The sequence below is a fragment of the Portunus trituberculatus genome, chromosome 48 (genome assembly GCF_017591435.1).
Source record: "Portunus trituberculatus isolate SZX2019 chromosome 48, ASM1759143v1, whole genome shotgun sequence".
Taxonomy (NCBI): domain Eukaryota; kingdom Metazoa; phylum Arthropoda; class Malacostraca; order Decapoda; family Portunidae; genus Portunus; species Portunus trituberculatus.
The window spans coordinates 25,459,919-25,479,918 of NC_059302.1; the positions used below are offsets into that span (position 1 = coordinate 25,459,919).

Sequence of the window (20,000 nt, forward strand, 5' to 3'; positions counted from 1 at the left end):
CTGAGAAGACACACACACACACACACACACACACACACACACACACACACACACACACACACACACACACACACACACACACAGAGAGAGAGAGAGAGAGAGAGAGAGAGAGAGAGAGAGAGAGAGAGAGAGAGAGAGAGAGAGAGAGAGAGAGAGAGAGAGAGAGAGAGAGAGAAAAAATATATATATATATATATATATATATATATATATATATATATATATATATATATATATATATATATATATATATATATATATATATATATATATTCTAGAAAACAAAGATATTCATTTCACGAATATAATAAGTAAAAAAAAAAAGATATTTGAGATATAATAGTAGTCTTGGTATTGTAGATAGTAGTAGTAGTAGTAGTAGTAGTAGTAGTAGTAGTAGTAGTAGTAGTAGTAGTAGTAGTAGTAGTAGTAGTAGTAGTAGTAGTAGTAGTAGTAGTAGTAGTAGTAGTAGTAGTAGTAGTAGTAGTAGTAGTAGTAGTAGTAGCAGAAGCAGTGGCAGTAGTAGTAGTAATAGTAGTAATAGTAAAAATTAAAACAAAAATGATAAGACATAACAAAAGTAGTAACAAAAATTAAAAGAAAACACAAAATATACGAGGAGAAAGAGAGAAAGAAAGAAAGAAGGAAAACAAGAAAAGCAAGAAAAGACTAATATAATTTAAAAACTCAAAGCAAGACGAAGCGTGCAGGAAAGCAATAAAACACACAATAAAACACCTCAAAGGGATGATAATTCGTATTAGAACTGTAAATCAAGACACACACACACACACACACACACACACACACACACACACACACACACACACACAAGAAGGATTACTGATTGTCCACGTCGGTTAATGATAAAGGTGGAAGCGAACAAAGGAAGTGGAAAGAAAAGGAAATAAAAAGAGCAGGAAATTAGATATATTAATTGGCTGGTGACGATGGCAATTACCTTCACCTGGAGACTGGAAAAGACACTGAAGCCCCGAACATTATCCGAGCTGGAGTTTGTGCCGTGACGCGAAGAAAACGGGAGGAGAGGGTTGGCAGGGGGAATTTAGGTGTGTTTGCATTTATATGATACGAGGATTAGAAATAATAAAATCAGGTTAAGGTGCATTAATATTATCTCAGTTATGCAAATTAAGTTAAAAGGAAATTAAAAAGGGATTAATTTTTTTTTGTCAATATTTACATACAAGTGTTGCGTGTAGTGCAATAACCACATAGCGTTAAATTGGGTTGATTAACTTGAACAAGGCGTAAATTAGGTAAGAAATGTGTCTAAAAGGTGAAATGTTGTCTTCCCCTAATTGAAAAAGTAAGAAAATACATAGTCGTGCTCCTGTACACTAAAAGAAATCTTTCTCTGAGATTGTTAGCGTGTGTGGTTATTCATAATGTTGTTTCTGTTTGTTCTTATATCATATGGATTTTTCGCTTGAATTTACGGGCTAAAAGAGACATCATGTGACATCCTATCTGAAAGCCCACACGTTTGGGATCCTTGCGCCATATTCAGAAAAGCTTCCCTCTCTCACCGCGACTATTTTCAAAGACTACGGAGTCGATTAGCTGGGTTCTAAAGAGTATTTTTCCTGTTGATAATGCAGAAAACTTCTCAATATGCACTAGAATTACAGAAACATCCTTAAAAGCCCTTGTCACTTCAACTAGAGCCCTTTGAAAATAGTGAAGGTGCGGTGCGGAAGTCTATCAGAATATAGGCCACTTTATCACGAGTAAGGATGCCCATCCTACATTCAGACCGTGGCCAGGATTCGAACCCGTGTGCTTGGAGACTTCTCGGCCCCCAAAGCGCGCGTGGTTCCACTGACAGTAAGATTTATTTGACTTTACATCTCTCTGACAGAATTACGAACCGGGCCACGGGGACTCGATGCTGGGAATTTAATGAAGAACTTGAGATCGCAGATCGCACGAGTATTGGAACTTGTAGAGAGTTTATGAGATGGCAATTATGTTTTTTCATCATTGTCATCGCTATTATCATCATCAGCAGCATCATAATAGTTATCATCGTCGTCATCATCACCACCATCACTAGTTGCAAAAGAACATTTAATTAATACTCCTTCTCCACCTCTTCTTCTTCTTCTTCTTCCTCCTCTTCCTCCTCCACCTTCTCCTCCTCCTCCTCCTCCTCCTCCTCCTCCTCCTCCTCCTCCTCCTCCTCATCATCATCATCATCATCATCATCATCATCATCATCATCATCCATTATCGCTTCACCGTCCATTATCGGCTCACACGCAGCTCCGCCCTTCACTAACCCACCATGCAGGAACACACACGCCACACCTGAACACCTTACATCTTACACTACGGAAATAAGATGAAACAAAAACAAATATCAACGCATTAACCCTTTCACTGCGATAAAGAGCAGTTCACGCGAAAAAAAAAGTATGTAATCTTTATAATCACATGAAAAAAAGGGAAATGAAAAGAATAAATTTTGTGATTTCTAGTTGGTGTAATTTTTTGAAAGTTGCTGTAGAAGAACAAAAACAGCAGCAACAACAAAAACAACAACAACAACAACAACAACAACAACAACAACAACAACAACAACAACAACAACAACAACAGTATCAACAACAACAACAACATCAACAAAAGAAAGATGTGTCAAAAAGCAGGGAAAGGGTTACAGACTCACACTGGTCACACAAAGCACTTTCTTCCCCCTTTCATGAACACACCAACGCAAGATCACACACATTCTTAAACCACTAAGAAAAATAAAACAGCAAAGCAAACAATAACAAAAAGAGTTAAAGTATAAAGAGCATAACCAAAGATCGAAACCCTAACAGAAAATATAAGCCATTTTATTCGCAAATTTGTATTACTCAAGTTTACATTCAATACTCGGATATCGTTCTCGTCGCTTATATTCCGAGAAGTAGATGTGTCACTTCACTTACCGCTCCCACCACTGACTGACCTCAACCTTGCCTGCTTCCTGACCTATTTAAGCCTGGGATGATGTTCTAGGAAAGGCTTAAAATCAATTAATACTCTTTCTCTACCTCTTCTTCTTCCTCCTCCTTCTCTTCCTCCTCCTCCTCCTCCTCCTCCTCCTCCTCCTCCTCCTCTTCATCATCATCATCATCATCCTCTTCATTAAGGCAGAGATGTCAACTTGTGGCCTGTCCTTAGCTGGGGTTGAAGAGAAAACACCATCAATTCCACCAAGTAGTTACAGTGGATCAGAATCGAACTAGCACCATAACAACGACAAGCCGACCACTATACCACTCAGCCACCCAGTCCCCCGAGGTTCTAGTTATTGAGCAGCCCCGATATTGACGTCAAGAATACCAAACCATGTGAACTTGTGGGAAAATGTGGAAATTGAAGGTCTAAGAAGTAACAGTGAGTAACAGTAAGACCTCGTGGAAAATTTTTGAGAGTTTGAGATGGGAATTTTGTCTTTGTTTTATCACTGTTATCATCATTATCAGCAACAGCAGCAGTACCAGCACCAGCACCAGCATGAACAGCAGCGGTAGTAAGAATACCAAACCATGTGAATTTGTGGGAAAATGTGGAGATTGAAGGTATAAAAAGTTACAATGAGTGCAGGTAATGTTTAGTGAGACCTGGTGGAAAATTTTGAGAGTTTCAGATGGAAATTTTATCTTTTTTTTTTATCATTGTCATCACCATCATCATCATCAACAGCAGCAGCACCAGCATCAACAGCAGGAGTAGTATTAGAGTATTTGTTTTCGTCGTCATCACCATCATGGAAATTAACTGAGTTCACGTCAAGAAATATTAATTAATCATCATCTTCCTCCTCATCATTATCATCACCATCATCATCATCATCATCACCATCATCACCATCATCATCATCATCATCATCATCGTCATCATCACTACCAGCTGAAAATTAACCATCACCACCACTACTTTTAGGTGAAAATTTGTGATTCATGAGATAAAATTATATCACCACCACCACCACCACCACCACCACCACCACCACCACCGCCACCACCAAGCCAATCATGCGGCTCCGTTTACCGAGAAATCAGCGACGCAGGGTTAGGGAATCGACAATTAATTCCGAAGTTTTAAAAATGTTGGCCGTGCCTGGAATGATGTCACGGTTGAGGGCCATTTAATCTCCTTAACTTTGTGATGGGCAACAAGTTTTGAATAATTACCAATCGCCAATCAATTTACCTATCAGTGGCTCTAGACGGGGAGAGAGAGAGAGAGAGAGAGAGAGAGAGAGAGAGAGAGAGAGAGAGAGAGAGAGAGAGAGAGAGAGAGAGAGAGAGAGAGAGAGAGAGAGAGAGAGAGAATGTGTGTGTGTGTGTGTGTGTGTGTGTGTGTGTGTGTGTGTGTGTGTGTGTGTGTGTGTGTGTGTGTGTGTGTGTGTGTGTGTGTGTGTGTGTGTGTGTGTGTGTGTGTGTGTGTGTGTGTGTGTGTGTTTGCAGTTATTTTTAGGAAGGTTTAAAATCAAATAGCTTAAAATGTTTCAGTAAAAATAAAGATAAAATACGAATTTATAACTTGAACTTCTTTTTTACTTTTAGCAATGAATAATACAAGGAACTATTTCAATTTATTATTCCCGTTTCCTCCCATTCATTTACAGAGAAATAGGGTCTAAAAATAACCAATGGCAATATGAAAATTTTCCACGTCAAATCATGTCAAAGAGCAAAGCGATCTATTGGATGAATACTGACCATCTAAGCACCATTCTAGCCAATAAGCGAAATGCAATCTAGCCAACATCTAATACTATCTACAACTTTTGCTCTTCATCTTTCTCCAGTACGGTCATTGGCTTTTATTTGATCTCTAACCCTCACTAAATTTCCAATATTCCTTTCATTATTGAGTTTCTAAACTAAAAATAAATAAATGATACAGTCTATCAGTCAGTACAATTTATCATCTACAGCATTTATCATTTTGGCTTCCCACCACTCACACAACTCTCTTTTTCCTGATTTCCTGGTATAATGACTCCAACTCTCTAGACTTCATACCTCTTGTTAGTTTCTTTCAGTTAGTTTTATTGGTTTGATTTACTGAACGAATTTGAAGTAATATTATGCACAACCCTATCCGTTTACCTCCCAGATACGCTCAATTTCCTACAAACTATAACCCAAAGTTTCTCCTTATCCTTACCTTGGCTTTCCTGCTGCTCCCTTCCTGCCTTAAGTCAAATCTCAACATCTCAACACCTGATCTTTCTCCTTGCCACATCTCACCGCACGTCAATACCACCACTACCACCACTTACCTTGCCTCGCCTTGCCTCGCCACAACCCAAGTCACGCCTCACTAAGTAAATCAATCCAGAAAGAAGTAAAAATGGTCTCGCTCGATGCCAAGTCACTCAGAATGGGAGATTGTCATATTCGATGTGTTATGTTGTTATAGATTAAAAGTAAGTATACAAAGTCATGTTTGGTAAATTAAAATACTCCTGGTTGAACACCGAAAACAAACTAGCCTGGTTTTTTTTATGTAAGAAAGGAAAACTGGCTAAGGGAAAAAAAAAACTAAAAATAGACCACTCCGTCGCCAGCCCCCTTACAGTTAGTTAGTTAATGTATGTCAATATGTCCTTAAAACGTAGTCGATAAGGAAATATGAAAAATAGTCTTGTCTGGTTTGGTCTAGTTAAGCTTCGTACGATATTAACACACTCCTGGTTGATAAGTGAGCATGAAAAGTAGTCTGGCTTGCACCTTTCCTTACTTCCTTATGACCAAGACTCCTGAGAACATTCCGATCAGAGAAGTGAAAAGAGGCTTGTTCGGTGCGTGGATTCCTGCAGTTTGACCTTCTCTAGAGCCCAATACTAAGCAGTAAGGAAAATGCCAACTTGCCATCGATTATTCTTTTGTGCTTTTTTCTCATGTTATGCAAAACTAAACAATATAGAAAATCATTACTGTGTCACAATAGAAGGAGAGTAAGTCGATATCATACATATTTTCTAGAGAGATATGAGAAAACTTTACTATATTGCCAAAACTTGAGCCACGTTGCATATTAGTAATCATTAAATGTGTAATGTATAGCTTAATTTTGGGTATGAGGTTTGAATTTTTATTTTGTATAGAGGAATAATGCATTATAGATTTTTTGTTATTGTTTTTCTTATTTTGCATTTTGTTCTACTACTTCTTCGATCTCATTTGATTTATAGCCACTTCGCTTTGATCTACAAACGTTTGCAAGTTACTTTCTTTTAATTTATGTACATAATCTTACCATTTATACCTTTAAGTTGGCTTTCAATGTCTACTTTCATTTTTTCTTCCATATTTCACTCAATTTCTTCCAGTTCTCCTACCACATTTGATTTATAGATACTTCTCTTACGCGTACAAGAGTTCTAATGTTATTTTCATCTCATTCACACATTAGCTTACTGTTCATACTTCTAAGTTGGTTATTGCTGTTATCATCGTTCAATTTTGCCTTTGTTTCACCCATTTTAAAGCATTTCTCCTATCTCATATAATCTATAATTATTTTTCTTATATTTACAAGAGTTTTAAGGTTATTTTCGTCTCCTTTACACACATGATCTTACTGTTGAATGTAAGTGACGCCTTTTATTGATTCATTTCTCCTATTTCGTCTATCCTCATGTATTCCTCTTTACCGTATGTCATCTATAATCATTTCTACATCGACAACGGTTAGTCTCTCACTTGCTTACTCTGTCTTGCCGTTCACACTTTTACGTTGGCTGTTAGTGCCACCTTTGCCTCCAGTTTTTTTTTTTAGTCCATTTTTGCTCAAAGTTTACAAGGGAGCTCAAGCGTTGGAGTGAAGTGAGTCAGTGGGATTCCTCGGGGTGAGCGGCCTTGAGCTGGATAACGTGAGACTCAAGACGTGACGGAAATAACGAGATGGAAAAACGTGGGAAGTTGAAAGAAAAATATGTAGAGAGAAAGAGAGAGAGAGAGAGAGAGACAGAGAGAGAGAAAGAAGAAAGAAAATAGTCCACCGTCTCTCTTTCCCTTTCTCTTTTCTTTCTCTTACCCTTAATCCAAATACTTCTAGTTATAGATGTATTGCTCTATTGATCTTTAGAAAAAAACAAAGGGAGTAACAAGAAATCATTAAAATATAGAGTGAAAGATTTGTGGCTGATAGAAGCTGGAAATAGAATGAATACTTGCCATTAAGGGAGGAAGAGGAAAGGAAGGAAGGAAGGTAGGGAAGGAAGAGCAAGGTATGGGGAAGGGAGGAGAGAGGGGAAGGGTGAGCAAGGAAGAGGAACGGAGTGAGGTAAAAATGTTGCCGTTTGAATAAAAGAGAGAAAGGAAGAAATGTATGAAAAATAATGAAAGAGTGAAAGATAAAGAAAGAAAAAAGAAAGAAAGAAAGAAAGAAGGGGATTGAGTTTGTTTGATGAAAAAGGAAATGAAAGAAAAAGGAAAGAGAGGTGGGAAAAAGATTACGTCAGAGTAAAGAACGAACGAAAGAAAGACAAGGGAGGAAGAAAGTAAAGAAAGACAAATGGAAATAGAGACTAACTAGTTACAAAATAGAAACCAGGAGAATAATAAAATAATAAATCATAATAAAATAAAATAATATAATGAAATGAAAAAAAAAGAAGATAAAAAAGAAAGAGAGAATAAAAGCAAAGGAACAAAATATACACGTAAATCATCAACAAGAAGAAAAAGAAGAAAAAATAGAAGAAAAAAATAGCACGATGAGGAATCTATACAGAAAAAAAACGAAAAAATGAAAAGATAAAAAGAAAACAGCGAGAACCAGAACCAGACACGCATTCCGTCCATCACAAACACATTCCCTTATTGCTAAATGTAACGAGAATGACGAAAAATAACAAGCTTTTTTAGAACCACTACTTTCACTCACTATTCATCGACCCACACACACACACACACACACACACACACACACACACACACACACACACATACAGAGGCTAATGGACACGCACCACTGTTTACCTGCCTCGCCATGTGTGTCACCGCCAATCACGAGAGACTTACCTGGGCTTTTAGTGGTTATTGCACCAAGTTCAGTACCAGCGCACGCCACTAACACCACTATCACCTCTCACTCACCTGCGAATGGAAAGCAATAGTGTTTACAAAGGCACCTTGACCCACCTGGAACGCTCACCTGGGCCGGAGTTAAATGTCTGTTTTGTGTATACTTGTGTATGTGTGTTTGTGTGTGAGTGTTTTTTTATGTAATGTGCTGTGTTGTATTGGAGATGTTGTGAAGCTGACGGGGATAAGTTTGAGGTGTTGTTGGCATGGATTTTGTTTGGTGTTGTGGTGTTCTGGTGTGGAGGTTGGTTGTGGTGGGTTGTGTTGTTATGTAGGGGTGATTAATGCTGTGTTGTGTTGTGTGGTGTGTTGTGTGTGTGGTGGTGGTGTGGTGTGGTGTGGTGTGGTGTGTGTGATGTGGTGTGGTGTGTGTGTGTGTGTGTGTGTGTAATGTGTGTGTGTGTGTGTGTGTGTGTGTGTGTGTGTGTGTGTGTGTGTGTGTGTGTGTGTGTGTGTGTGTGTGTGTGTGTGTGTGTGTGTGTGTGTGTGTGTGTGTGTGTGTGTGTGTGTGTGTGTGTGTGTCTGGGTATGGGTATGTTCTAGATTACATCAATGAACTCTTGCCCTATGTATCTCACTTTAAAGTTTTATTGGTTTCATAATGAAGAACATACGTTGATACATTTCTATATAATACGTGCATCATATATTTTTGAAGAATAATGAGGATTGCTCAGTAAATTATCTATCTACCTATATATCAATCTATCTATAAATGTAGCTCTCTATCCACCTATGTGTAGGTATGTATGTATGAATGTATGTATCTCTATCTACCTATCTATTTATGAGCATGTATGTATGTATATATGTATGTATGTATGTATGTATGTGTCCGTCTCTGTTAAGCATAGAGTAATACACAGAGACACAAAAATTAAACGCAAATGTCCAAAAATGAGTAAAAATATTCAATCCTTTACAATTTGCTGGTAATAATTTTCTACTAAATGCCTGAAACAACACTCTCGTTCTTCAACCAGTCCAATCCTCGCTCACTATTCCATCAATCTTATATCCCTTTTTCACAATCATCCTTTTATTTTATTTTCTCGTCTTCTTTCTTGCATAATTCTCTCTACTCTCATTCCGATAGATGATTTCTGCCATGCCTTCATTTGGTCCATTCTCCATCTGTCTCCTTTATTATTCCTCAAGGTATTTCTCCTCCTGTTCCTCCTCCTCTTCCCTTCCACACAAGAGACTTCAACAAAACTCCATCTTCTTGCTTCTCTTCCCATATGTTACCCTGTCAAATTCTTTTCCTATTTACATTCATATCTCGTCTTTTATCCCAAAATACTCCCTGTCTGTCTGCCTGTCTATTCGTCTCTCTCTCTCTCTCTCTCTCTCTCTCTCTCTCTCTCTCTCTCTCTCTCTCTCTCTCTCTCTCTCTCTCTCTCTCACTTCCCTATTGCTTTCGTCCGGCATTTTCAATTACCCATTTCCTCTTCCTGTTTATCCCTCTCCGCCTCCCTTTCCTGCGGACTTCATGTCGCCCTTCTCTCCTCCCTCTCAATATTTGCCTCCCTCCTTCACCTCCTTCACCTTCCCTTCATGTTTATCTCCTCTTTCCTTTCCTCCTCCATTTCTCCACGCTGATGATTTTCCTTATTTCCAAGTCAAGTCTCTCTCTCTCTCTCTCTCTCTCTCTCTCTCTCTCTCTCTCTCTCTCTCTCTCTCTCTCTCTCTCTCTCTCTCTCTCTCTCTCTCTCTCTCTCTCATTCTATATATCCCTGTGATTTTCCCTCTGAAAAAACTTGAAAACACCTCAACTTCTTAATTCTTTTTCGCTGTTGTCGTTATCATCGTTATTCCTCTTCTTCTTCTTCCTTCTCCTCCTCCTCCTCCTTCCCCTCCCCCTCCTCCTCCTCCTCCTTCTCTTCCTCCTCGTCTTTCTCTTCTCTCCTCCTATTCTTTATCCTTCCTCCTCACAAAGAAAATGGGATCAGGGTCAGTATTGCAAAGACACAAGTTGGCTCTCGGCTCTTTTTCCAAGTGTTCCTTCATTCTTCTTCATAAGTTTGTTCTGAAGATGGATGAGAGAGAGAGAGAGAGAGAGAGAGAGAGAGAGAGAGAGAGAGAGAGAGAGAGAGAGAGAGTAATAGTTCAAGAATTATCAATTACGTGCATAATTTCATCTGAGGGTCAACAGTAATGGTGTTTATTCTGCGTGTTGGACTCTCTTTCTGGCTCTCTCTCTCTCTCTCTCTCTCTCTCTCTCTCTCTCTCTCTCCATCTGTACAAAAAGGAAAATTAACAAAATAGCTAAAACCAAATAAAATATAGAGATAGATACAATGAAAACGAGATAGATAGACAGAAAGACATGCACATAGACAGATAGACGTAGATAGATAGATAGATAGAGAGAGAGAGAGAGAGAGATAGATTACGAGACAGATAGACAAAACCATCACACATTCTGAGCTTCGAAACAATTTTTCGTGCCGACTATCTGTCCTTCAGTCACACTTTAATTGAAGCAAACAGAGCCATATCTCTCTCTCTCTCTCTCTCTCTCTCTCTCTCTCTCTCTCTCACGTTACAATAGAAGAAAGGCAGACAGTGCACGCCCTTGCTCAAATAAAACTATATATTCTCTATGGCTACGTGAAACTAGAGGCAGGAATCTGGGTCGCTGCACAGAGGATGGGCGGCGTGGGCAGGATGACACGGGAGGGGGGACGAAGCGGGCGGGGGACGAACACAGCACACAGGTGGCGACAAGGGAATGGATGGATGTGAATGCAGTGTGGCGTGCGGTGATGGTGGTTGTTATGGTGATGGTGGTGATGGTGGTGATGGTGGTGATAGTGGTTGTGGTCGTGGTGGGAGTGATAGCAGTGAGATTAGAGTCAACACCTGGGATTAATACACGGCTTCTCTCTGTATCAGTGTTTTAATGAACCTATTAACACCTCAAATGGTAACAAGACGTGGTGAATGATTATTATGCCACAAGACTGTTATTATTATTTTATTCTAATTTTCTTTTTCTTTTTCTTTTTTTTCTTTTTTGGCGGCTATTAAAGTAAGATTATGTGTTGATTAAGTCCTATCATAGTGTTGGTAATGGAAAAAGTTGTTGTGTTTCTCCATTTTCTGTTATTTGAGAAAGGAAGGGAAAGGAAGGAAGGAGAAATAAAGAAGAGGAAAGAAAAGGTAGGGAAGGGAAGGAAAATGGAAGGAAAGGGAAGGGAAGGGAAGGGAAGGGAAGGAGAGAATGGGAAGGGAAGCAAAGGAGAAGAAGAGAAGAGGAGAGAAAAGGAAAATAAGGGAAGAAAAGGAACGGAAAGGAAGGAAAGGAGAGAAGGGGAGGGGAAGGAAAGGAGGAGAGAAGAGAAGAAGAGAAAGGAAAGGAAGGGAAGGAAAGGAACGAAATGAAGGAACGGAGAGAAGTAGAAGGGAAGGAAAGGAGAAAGAGAGAACGGGAAAGAAAAGGAAAAGAAGGCAAGGAGAGGAATGGAAAGGAAGGAAAGGAGAGAAGAAGGGAAGGAAAAGGAGGAGAGAAGGAAAGAAGGAGAAGAGAAGGGAAGGAAAGGGAAGAGATAATAAAGACAGAGAGTAAAGAAAGGCATATGAATGCAAACTAACTAAAATTGGAAAGCAGAGAGAGAGAGAGAGAGAGAGAGAGAGAGAGAGAGAGAGAGAGAGAGAGAGAGAGAGAGAGAGAGAGAATAAAGACACCCAGAAGGAAGACAGAATAATCTCGATGGTACAAAATATAACAATTCTGTGGAAACAAATTACTTACCAAACGAAAACCGGACTGGGGTTGCCTTCACACACACACACACACACACACACACACACACACGTGGGCAGCGAGGCAGTGGCGACCATGAATAACTGATGAATAAATTGTCTCTCTCCCTTACGAGTTGAGCAAAGGGATTGTGATTGTATTTACTGCCTGAGAGAGAGAGAGAGAGAGAGAGAGAGAGAGAGAGATATGAAGGGTTCACTTTTCCTCCTAAAATTTACCTTCTCTTTCTTTTTTCTTTTTTTAATTTCCCTCTTCCTCCTTCAACTTCTACTCCTACTCAACTTCTTCTTCTTCTTCTTCTTACTTCTTCTTCTTCTTCTTCTTCTTCTTCTTCTTCTTCTTCTTCTTCTTCTTCTTCTTCTTCTTTCTCCTCTTCCTCTTCTTCTTCCTTCTCCTCTTTTTCTTTTTTTCTTTTCTTCTCCTTCTTCTTCTTCTTCTTCTTCTTCTTCTTCTTCTTCTTCTTCTTCTTCTTCTTCTCCTCCTCCTCCTCCTCCTCCTCCTCCTCCTCCTCCTCCTCCACCTCCTCCTCCTCCTACAGATAAACAAACCACTTACCAGCGATAGAAGTCCTAGCAAGTCTTCAGCTGCAATTTTCAATTCTCATCGATATCTCATTTTCTTTACGCAGAGAAAAAAAAAAAAAAAGAAGTACCATTTTGCTTTTCCCTGATTGCATGCGACTCCTCTCTCTCTCTCTCTCTCTCTCTCTCTCTCTCTCTCTCTCTCTCTCTCTCTCTCTCTCTCTCTCTCTCTCTCTCTCTCTCTCTCTCTCTCTCTCTCTCTCTCTCTCAAGTTGCCTCACATTTTTTTTTTCTCTTCCAGTTCTCTACAACATTTCTCTTACTTCTCTATACGTCACAGTTTTCCTCCTATATTTATTCTTCCCTCTATCATTTTCCTTTCCTTAATCCTCATCATTATTCTTGGTAATTTTTTTTCATTATCACTTTTCCTCTTTATCTTAATTTTTGCGTTTTTTTTTTCCATATTCTTGGTGTATTTACCTTTCTTCTTCTTTTATTCCGTTGTTCCTGTCTCTCTTCTTTTTCTTCCTCCTCCTTATCCAAAATTTTCATGTTTTTCTTTCCTGTGAAGACAAAATTTCGTCTTCTCTTTCTTCTTATTCTTCTTTGACCTTCTTCCTCTCCTTCTCTTCTTTCTACTTTATCTTCTTCTTGTTCTTCTTCTTCCCATCATTATTCAAAGTTTTTATAGTTTCTTTCAATTTATGTTCATTCCTCCGCGTTTTTCCTCCTCTCCTTTTCTTCCTTGTCCTCTCTCACTCTTTCCTCCTCCTCCTCCTCCTCCTCTCCTCCTCCTCCTCCTCCTCTTCCTCCAATATCTTGAGGTCTTCTTTTCTTTACAAGTTCCAGTAATCTTGCGAACTTCCTCTTCCTTCTTCCTCCTCTTCCTCTTCCTCATTTTTCTGTGTTTCCATGTAATATTTCTACCATTTTCTTTATTGTCCTCACTCTTTTTTCCTCTTCCTCTTTCTTATTCAATTCTTCCATGTCCCTCGTTCTCTAACTTCTTTCTCTTTTAATCTTCCTTATTCAGTACTGATATATCTTCCTCCTCTATAATTTCCTACAATCCTCCTTTTTCGTCCTCCTTTCTAAATTATTATCCGTCCTCTTCCTCCTCTTCCTCCTCCTCCTCCTTCTCCTTTTTCATTCACTACTTCTTTTCCTTCCCATTATTCTCTTCCCCTCTCCTTCCCTTCCCTTAAAACAATGATACACAAACCCACCACACGCAAACCTAAGGAAAAGTGACTGAGGAGTGCCATTCTCTCTCTCTCTCTCTCTCTCTCTCTCTCTCTCTCTCTCTCTCTCTCTCTCTCTCTCTCTCTCTCTCTCTCTCTCTCTCTCTCTCTCTCTCTCTCTCTCTCTCAGGCCAATCACTGAGTCCATTACTGATTCCCATGTCATGAATATTTATTTTTCTGTATATAAATAAAGATAGGAAATGAGGAATGAGAGAGAGAGAGAGAGAGAGAGAGAGAGAGAGAGAGAGAGAGAGAGAGAGAGAGAGAGAGAGAGAGAGAGAGAGAGAGAGAGAGAGAGAGAGAGAGAGAGAGAGAGAGAGAGAGAGAGAGAGAGAGAGAGAGAGTGACTGCTCGGTACTCACTACCACGTCTACCGCCACACAGAGCAGCAGGGACTCTTCCTCCATAAACACAGCGAACGGAGTAGATCGCGGTGCCTCTGTTCGCCCACGAACCTCTCCTCAGACCACATCAGGAGATTGGAGAAAAAAGAAAACTAAGAGGGAAGTGCAGCAGGACGCGAGGAAGGTGTCCAGCGAAGGACTGAGGACTCACCAGGCCACCAAGCAGACACAAAAGCGAGCCAAGGCAAAAGTGTGTGAGTACTGCTCACGGAAAGGACACACTTCTGCTACTTGCCACGCCAGAACTGACGATTTACGTCAGGAGCGTCTCATACAGCGGCTCCTTACGGTGGAAAGACACACAGCCACACCCTTCCCACCTGCAGCGCCTCAGCCCGCCCACCACCTCACTTCATTTCAGTCCTTACCACAACCTCGCCCACTCCTTCCTCAGCCTGGTATCTGGAATCAGAGCCAGGGGCGGCAGTGGACCACTCCTCTTCACCAGTACCAGCAGTCGGCCGCGGACCCTAACCACCACCTCGGACTAGCAGGCCTCGCTCACTACCATCCCTCACCATGGTACAGCCAGCTTGCCCCGCCGCCAACTAAAGGTCGTCTCTAGCAACGTCCGTGGTCTCCGGACTAACCTTGCAGACTTATACCACAACTGTGTGCAACGACACAATGCAGACGTTGTTGTGGTGACAGAGACATGGCTGAACAGTGAGGTGGAGCCCACGTATGGCAGGATGCAGGGCTTCACCCACTGGGTGAGGAGGGACCGACAGGAGCGAACAGGAGGTGGAGTGGCTGTCTGCTTCAAGGAAGGAATGCAGGCCCAGCTACTCGACATAGACACGCCTCCACTGATGGAGATGATGTACTTCCGAGTAACGCTGGCAGACCGCTCAGCCCTCTTACTGTGTGCCCTGTATCGCCCCCCGCGACAAGGGCCTGACTCACTCCTGTACCTGACTGAGACTTTAGACAACCTGATGATGGCACACAGCTGCAGCCACGTGCTGATTGTGGGGGATCTCAATCACCACCTGGAAAGAGACGCCTACGAGAATCTCCTGAGGTGCAGGGTCTGACAGATCATGTCACCTTCCCACACATGAACGAGGAGGGACATTAGACCCTGTCATCTCAGACTACCAGGAGGACAAGCTTCAGTGTCATCAGCTGGGGCTCGTGGGCAGCTCTGATCATCACGCTGTACTGACACAGCTGGAAGTGGGCGTGGCTCGGGACGAGGCCACCACCCGCACCATCTGGCTGTGGAACAAAGCAGACTGGGCTTCCTGCGCCGCGACCTGACCCACACCCCATGGGCCACTCTGCTACAGGGAGGAGCAGAGAGTGAAGCACTTGCACTCACCTCTCACCTTCTCGCCCTCCAGAGACGCCACGTCCCACACAGGGAATACACCACCAGACCGACGGATCAGCCATGGTTTGGCTACCGTTGCCGTGTTGCTGCTGAGGCAAAGTATGCTGCCTGGCTCCGCTACAAGAGGAACCCGACTCGGCGCAACAAGGACTTGCATAGGGCTGCATGCAGGAGGATGGTGGTAACCAGCAAGTGGGCCTTAAAAAAGTGGGAGGAAAGCCTGCGCCGGAAACTGTGTGGCACTGGCGTAGGAAACAAAACTTGGTGGTCCCTTGTTAAGGACAAACAGGAACTGGCCACCAAGAATCCATCCCTCCCTCAGCAAGCAGGACGGTACTGTCGCCACCAGCAGTAAGGAGAGGGCACAGTTGCTGGCTTCCTTGTTTGCTGGAAAAATGAAGGTGGGGAATCCACAGCAGCCACCGCCTCAGCTGGTCCAGCAATGTGAGAAGACTGTCACCATGGTGGAGGTGACGCATCAGCAGGTGAAGCGATTATTGCGGGGCTGGACACACAGAAAGCTACCGGCCCTGATGACATCAGCCCGCACCTGCTGAAGCGATGCTCCCAGGAACTGGCTGCCCCTCTCACCCAAGTCTTCACAACTTGTGTACGGGAAAACGTCTGGCCTTCAGTGTGGAAGGAGGCTCGAGTAGTTCCTGCACACAAAAAGCTCCAGGACGGACCCAAAAAACTACAGACCCATATCCCTGTTGTCAGTGGTGGGTAAAGTGTTTGAGAGGGTCGTGGCAGAGGTGGTGTGTAGCCATCTCAAGGACAATGCCCTCCTCTCAGACCAACAGTTTGGGTTCAGACCTGGAAGGTCAACCTCCGACCTAATGATGCTTCTCACCAGGCAGTGGCAGGACGCCCTCGACGACGGCAAGGACACTATAGTGGTTGCTTTGGACATAGCTGGAGCTTTTGATAAAGTATGGCACAACGGATTACTGGAAAAGCTTCGTGCTAAAGGCATCCAGGGTGGCTTGCTACGACTCCTGGGAAATTACCTGCAGGACAGAAGCCTCAAGGTGGTTGTCAACGGGCAAACATCTGAGTCCCTGCCTGTGGAGGCATCAGTGCCACAGGGTTCAATTCTTGGCCCACTCCTGTGGAATATCTACGTGGATGATCTTCTCCAGCTACTGCCAGGAGTCAAGGCCTATGCTGATGACTGCACCCTCTCCTATACCTATCCACGCCAGGACAGTGGGCGGGCTGCTGAGGCCATCAATCAGCAGCTACGAGTGATAAAGGAGTGGGGTGCTCGCTGGCAAGTGACATTCGCGCCGGAGAAGACACAGGCAATGGTTGTCTCTCGGTCCCCAGCCGCCATGGCAGCAATGGCAGGAAAGTTGTCTTTGGCGCTGCTGCTCTCCCACTCCAAGATGACGTCAAGATACTTGGAGTGGAGGTGGATCGAGGGCTGAGGTTTGACAGCCATGTCAAATCCATTGCCAAGAAAGCCTCTCACAGGATCTCCGCTCTCAGAAGGATCGCCAGTTTCCTCGACAGGAAGGGGAGACTGCTGCTGTACAAGGCACAGGTGCGGCCCCACCTTGAGTACGCAGCTCTCTCCTGGATGTCCTGTGCCGCCACACACAGAAGGAGACTGGACAGCATCCAACGCCGCGCCATACGGCTAGTAGATGCTGCAATACCACCTCACCCAGAGCCTGAGCGTCCCTTGATTCACTGGAACACCGCAGAGATGTGGCGGCAATCGTAGTGTTCCATAAGGCACAGGTGCAAAGAGTGCCACATCTGGCAGGGCTGCGTCATCCTCTGAGAGTCACCGCACGGAGCACGAGAACGGTGCTCAATGGTGGTGACGCCGTAGAGGTGCCGCGATCCCACGGGTGTCAGCATCAACGCACCTTCGCAGGACGCGTCTCCAGGATGTGGAACTTGTTCACGGCCGCGGTGCCTCACGTCCAGGAGATGAACACACACAGTGTCAAACTGATGGCACATAAGTGGAGACAGACACTGCCAACTCCTCTGACACTCTTTGTGACGTGACACTCAGTGTAGTGCAGTGCGTGAATAGTGCTAGTGAAGTGAAAAGAACAGTGCTCCATTTACATGCTGACCATCTTGTATATTTTCTATTTTTAAGTCTTGTAAATATTGTAGAGAAATAGATTGTAGTACCCTTAGAATAGGTAGCACACGACAGTGCGCCTTTGGGTACATGTTCTTCTGTATAAATTATGTTTAAATAAAAAAAAAAAAAAAAAGAGAGAGAGAGAGAGAGAGAGAGAGAGAGAGAGAGAGAGAGAGAGAGACATTATTTTTTTTTCAAGATTATTTATAAACGCCTCACGCTGAGAAGAATGAAAGAAAAGAGGAGGAGGAGGAAGAGGAAGAGGAGAAGAAGGAGGAGGAGGAGGAGGAGGAGGAGGAGGAGGAGGAGGAGGAGGAGGAGGAGAAAAAGAAGAAGGAGGAGGAGGAGGAGGTGGAAGAATGCAAAGGAATACAAAGGAAAGCCAAACAGCAACAGACCTCTTGGTCCTTTCAAGGCTATTTGGTAACTACTTCTAACTGGCTACAGATAAGAGAGACAGTACAGTACAGGAGAAGGCTCCTCCCCACCCACCACTCCCTCCAGCTTTCGCTGGCATGGAAAATAGCTTTGAAAAGAACCATGCAGTATGGAAAAACTGACATGGAATTTTCAAAGGAAATGATGAAAGGAGATTCTATTATTCACCCTACGGTGAACTCTACATATCTGTCTATAAATAGAAAGTTACATAATAGTACTAATATCATGTTTAATTATTCAGACAAGAAGAGAGCTTGTTGGGGTTATTCTTTAAATATTTATCAATTTTGTTTTGAATGATGCAATGGAAGTACTGTTTACTATTTCTGAAGGAAGCTTATTCCAAACGTTAACAATTCTATTAAAGAAAAAGTGCTTTGCCTCGTGGGTTTTAAAGCGTTTTGGTGTAATTTTAAATCCATTATTCCTTGTTATGGTGGAATGATCAATAGTAAAATATTTATTTACATCAAGGTTGTTGTATCCCTGAAAAATTTTGAAAACTTCGATTAGGTCTCCTCTTATCCTGCGCTTTGTTAAGCTGAATAAATTTAATGCTTCCAGTCGTTCCTCATACGGCTTGTTTCTCAATCTCGGAATCATCTTGGTCACTCTACGCTGGATCTTTTCCAGTTTTTCAATGTCTTTTCTGTAATATGGTGACCAGAACTGCACACAGTATTCAAGCTGAGGACGCACCAATGAGTTATATAAAGTAAGGATAACTTTTTCTGATTTAAATTCAAAGGTTCTTCCAATGAACCCAACTAATTTATTTGCATTCTTCACTGCTTCTGTGCAGTGTTTGCTCGGCTTGAGATCTTTAGACACCACAACACCAAGATCTTTTTCATTCTCAGCACTTGCCAGAGGTACATTACTCATTACGTATTTTGCTTGTACATTGTTACTTCCAATGTGTAGGACTTTACACTTTTCTATATTGAATTTCATTTGCCATTTTCTGCCCAGCGTGTCAGTTTATTTAAGTCACACTGTAGTTCTTGCCATTGTGACGTTGATGTCACTTTGCTCATTATTTTGGTGTCGTCCGCGAATTTGCTTATTTTACAATTGATTCCTTCATCAATATCATTAATATAAACAATGAAAAGAACTGGTCCTAATACAGAGCCTTGAGGAACACCACTTTTCACATTGTGCCACTCTGATTCTTTTCCATTTATAACAACACGTTGCTTTCTGTCAGAGAGCCAGTCTTCCAGCCATTTCAGGGTATTTCCAGCTATGCCGTGAGCTTTTACTTTGCTGATTAGCCTCTTGTGAGGGACAGTGTCGAAAGCTTTCTGGAAATCAAGATAAATAACATCCACTGCTTTTGTCTCGTCATACGAGTTAAAAACTTCATAAAAGAAGTCTAGTAAATTTGTTAAGCAGGATCTCTTATTTCTGAAACCATGTTGTGAATCTTTCATGATCTTATTTTCTTCTAAAAATTTGACAATCTTATCTCTGATTATCGTTTCCATCAGCTTGCACACTACTGAAGTAAGGCTGATTGGTCTGTAATTAGCTGGGAGTGATTTATTTCCTTTCTTGAAAATGGGCGTGACATTTGCTAGCTTCCACTCCTGGGGACTTTCCTTGCTTGTAAAGTTTTATTGAATATAATCGTGAGTGGTTTCACGAGCTCATTTTCACTTCTTTGAGAAGCCTGGGTGATATCTTGTCTGGTCCAGGCGTTTTGTTTACGTTCATGCTGTTCATGACTGTGAGGATTTCATTTTCTGTAACTATGAAGTCAGGCAGTGTTCTGCCTTGTGCCTGAGGCTCTGGCATGGGCAGGCTGTTCTGGACATCTTCAGTCGTGAAGACTGTTGAGAAGAATCTATTTAGGACGTTTGCCATTTCAACTTCGTTATCTATTTGGTTTCCGTTTTCTGTTATCAGTGGACCAATTGTTGAGGCTAACACTCTTTTGGATTTTACATAACTGTGAAATTCCTTTGGGTTGGTTTTACAGGAGTTTGCGATCTGAGCTTCTACAGATTTTTTGCTGCTTTTATCAACTCTTTTGTTTGTCTGCGCAATCTG

At 42.0% G+C, this 20,000-nt stretch overlaps 1 protein-coding gene across 7 annotated transcripts in view; it reads right to left on the reverse strand.

Moving 5' to 3' along the window:
- Positions 1 to 20,000, reverse strand: part of LOC123498872 (titin homolog) — a 321,603-nt gene that overhangs the window by 207,013 nt on the left and 94,590 nt on the right. The window contains exon 2 of one of the 7 annotated variants that reach the window (XM_045246364.1): positions 8,058 to 8,132. The exons of the other annotated variants lie outside the window; for them this stretch is intronic. The gene's annotated coding sequence lies outside the window, so the exon portion shown is untranslated. The remainder of the gene's footprint in view (positions 1 to 8,057; positions 8,133 to 20,000) is intronic. 7 annotated transcript variants of the gene reach the window in all.